Genomic DNA, 3,750 nt, shown 5'->3' with positions numbered 1-3,750 from the left:
GTGGATAGAGAGAAATACTTTCAACTGATGGTATATGGAGGGGATTATAATCAATGTAATGAAACAAGTTATATGAATTGTTGAATGTGAAACTGATGGTGTGCCCTGTAAACGTTCACTCAATCCACAATAAAAATCTTAAATTAAAAAAAAAAGAGGATAACACCCAAAGTAAACATAATTGAGCATCCAAAAAAAAGAACTGAAGGAATAATTTCAAGACTCAGGTTATAATATTGAGTGATTCTATAGGCAAAATATTGAATGATGCAGGAAGCATCAAAAGAAGATGGAAGGAATACACAGAGTCACTGTACCAAAAAGAATTGGTGGATGCTCAGCCATTACAAGATCGAATTACACTGAAGGAAGAAGTCCAGGCTGCACTGAAGGCATTGGCGAAAAACAAGGCTCTAGGAATTTAAATCTTCCAGTGAACAGGCAGTACTGGAAGCAATTACTCATCTATGCAAAAAAATTTGGAAGACAACTACCTGGCCAACCAACTGGAAGAGATTCATATTTGTGCCCATTACAAAGAAAAGTGACCTAACAGAATGTGGGAATCACCCAACAATATCGTCTATGTCACATGAAAGCAAAATTTTGCGTTAACTGGGGCTGCCATAAATTGTAGCAGGATTCAGACAAGGATGTGGAAGTAGGGATATCATCAGATGGATCTTGGCTGAAAGTAGAGAATATAAGAAAGATGTTTATTGTCTTTATTGATAATAAAAAGGCATTAAGCTGTGTGAATCACAACAAACTATCGATAACATTGTGAAGAATGGGAATTCCAGAACACTTTATTGTGTTCATGAGGAATCTCTACAGAAACCAATAGGCAGTTGTTGAAACAGAATAAGGAGATATGCATGCGAAAGTTGGATAGTGAATAAGGAAGACCGTAGAAGAATTAATGCAGTTAAGTTATGGTGTTGGAGAAGAATATTGAAACTACCATGGATTGCCAAAAGAACAAATAGATCTGTGTTGGAAGAAGTACAGCCGCATGCTCCTTGGAAGCCAGGATGTCCAGACTTCACCTCTCATATTTCGAACATATTGTCAGGAGGTTCCAGTCACTGGAGAAGGATATCGTGTTTGGTAAAGTGGAGGGTCAGAGAAAAAGAGGAAGATCCCCAATGAGATGGATTGGCACAGTGACAGCATCAATGGGCTGAAACATAGCAACGATTATGAGGTTGGCCCAGAAAAAGTCAGTGCTTCAATCTGTTGTACATAGGGTCATTATGTTTTGGTACTGACATGATGACACCTAATAACAGCAAGTTAACTAAGATAACCCCCAGTTAGATGGATTGACAAAGTGGCAGTGACAATAGACTCAAACATAATAACAATTGTACAGGTGGCACAGGACCGTCAGTGTTCATTTTGTTGTGCATAGGATCACTATTAGTCAGAACTGACTCAATGGCACCTAACAACAACAACAACATTATGGGTATAGATTTTTAATTTGGGATCTTTTCTCCCCCTAATACTAAGTTCAAAAAGCTTACCTCAGCTTTTTCTTTCTTCACCATCATGTGAATGCTGGTACATTTCATCTTCACTATGTCTTCTCATTAGATTTTCAGGCCAAGAAACAAAAGCAGAATTGTCCCATTCCCCAATGGAGTCAAATGAAAACTGGTAATAAAACCAGATACAACTCTAAGGGAAGACACTGGAGAAGAAGCAAGCTGGGTCTCTAAGGAGTCGCACATGTGATGGCACAACAGCACTCTACCATATCAAGTTCCATTTTGCCAAGATTTGATCAATTGAACATGTTTTGCAAAACTTCTGTTTTTTCTTTTATTTTTATGCTTCTGCATTTAAAGACCTTTGGTTTGAGAAAAAAAAAAAAAAAAGCTTACCTCATGGAGGAGGCTAGAGTTTTAGCTCAATTCTTATACTATAAAAACGGTTATATCACCCACTCCAAAGTCTTGCATCTGGCTGAATTTTTAGTTTTAATGATGTGCATTTTCCCAGCTCTTTTATAAAAGAGAATAAAACTCTGGGGGATAGCAGCAAATAATTCAGTCATTTTACAGTGAGAAGAAAAGGCATAGAAGACAGTGGGCTCTGAGCTCAACCTGCAGACTTTTACTATCCTGGAGGCATTTTCCTTGTCCAAATAAGAAATAAAATGATTTTCCAGTCTTAAATCGAGTGCCAAAATTATTCTTGGAATTGTTCCTTTAACATGTTTATGTCATTTTCCCATGTAGAGGTGGTCTGGGTGAACAGGCAGAACCAGGATTGGAACTTGATTGCTCTCACAGACAGCTTGTTTAGAAAAGTTCCTTCCAAAGATATTCCAGCAAGATGCTAGAAACAGCTAAGAGTTGGTACTGGGATTTGAAACTCTAGTTACACATTTGACTTTACTCTTTCTACAATGCTAGCAGTTTGAATCCACCAGCCACTCTGTGGGAAAAATATGAAGCTTTCTGCTCCCATAAAGATTTACAGCCTTGGAAACCCTATTTTGTTGTTAAGTGACTTCAGGCAGGAAGCTGACTTGCAGAACTGGGTGCCCTTTGGGCATTTATCATGAAAGGAGTCTGGAACAGGACAGAAGTCTGAACAGGGCAGGTAGCTGAGAGGCTGAGGACCAGAGAAAGGCGTGTCTGCATTATTGCTGAGAAGACACATTTGTGACCAAAGAACTGTGTATCTTAAATTGTTTCTGATCCTAGATTGTACCATGTTAGCTTCCCTAATAAACCCCAAATTATGAATATTGTGTGATCATTGCAGCAGATTATGGAAGCCAGCAGAGTAGAGTGCTGTGAGAGGGATAGCTGGCGTCAGAATAGGAGAAGGAAGACTGAAGGGTGGAGGTATGCCTGACCTCTGCCTCATAGGACTCAACCTTGGTCTGGTGCAGCTCTTGTAAAACAGGAAGAAGTCGTACAGTACCTCTATGCTTGTTTTACAACAGAATGAAAGAAAGAGGAAACCTGGTTCTTGGAATCACTTCTTGAAGAAATATCCCAACAGGAATGTCTGCTGTAGACAATTGTATGTATGAGAAGTATTTGTGTTTTTGTATTCAGGTACTGAGATTTGGTGGGATTATCTGTAATGTTGTTGTTGTTATGTGCCATCTCATAGCGACCCTGTACAGGGTTTCCGAGGTTGTAAATCTTTACGGTAACAGAAAGCCTCATCATTCTCCTGCAGAACAGCTGATAGTTTCAAGCTGCTGTCCCTGAGGTTCACAGCCCAATTCAAAAACGCTATGCTACCAGAGCTCCTTATTATCTGTAATAGCAGCTGGAATTAACAATACATCAAATATAAAACTGACATCTCTTAGTCCTCAGTTGTTTTTACATCAATTCCTTCCCTTTTCTCGTCTTTCCTCTTTATTTACCTTCCTTTACCAGCACTAATTGAGCACCTATTACACGTATCCCTTCTAGGCACTGTTCTAGGCACTGGGAAATGTTGGGTGAATTAAATAGACAAGTTTTTCATATAATAATGGAGGAGTCACACAATACTCTAGTTAATATGACTTGGAGTACTAATATTACTTAGGAAAAAATAAAGAAGAATAAAGGAGTGAAAGAATGACAGAGAGGATCTTTTAACAGGGTAGTTGAAAAAGTCTTTCTAAACAACCGACATTTGATCAGAGATCTGAAAGATACAAAGAACTAATCACTAAAAGATATAAACAATAGATTCTTTTTTTTTTTAATTAAATGTTTTTTATTGTGGATT

This window comes from Chrysochloris asiatica, unplaced genomic scaffold (genome assembly GCF_000296735.1).
Source record: "Chrysochloris asiatica unplaced genomic scaffold, ChrAsi1.0 scaffold00115, whole genome shotgun sequence".
Taxonomy (NCBI): Eukaryota; Metazoa; Chordata; class Mammalia; order Afrosoricida; family Chrysochloridae; genus Chrysochloris; species Chrysochloris asiatica.
The sequence above is the reverse complement of the archived record's forward strand: the minus strand, read 5'-3'. Positions refer to the sequence as shown.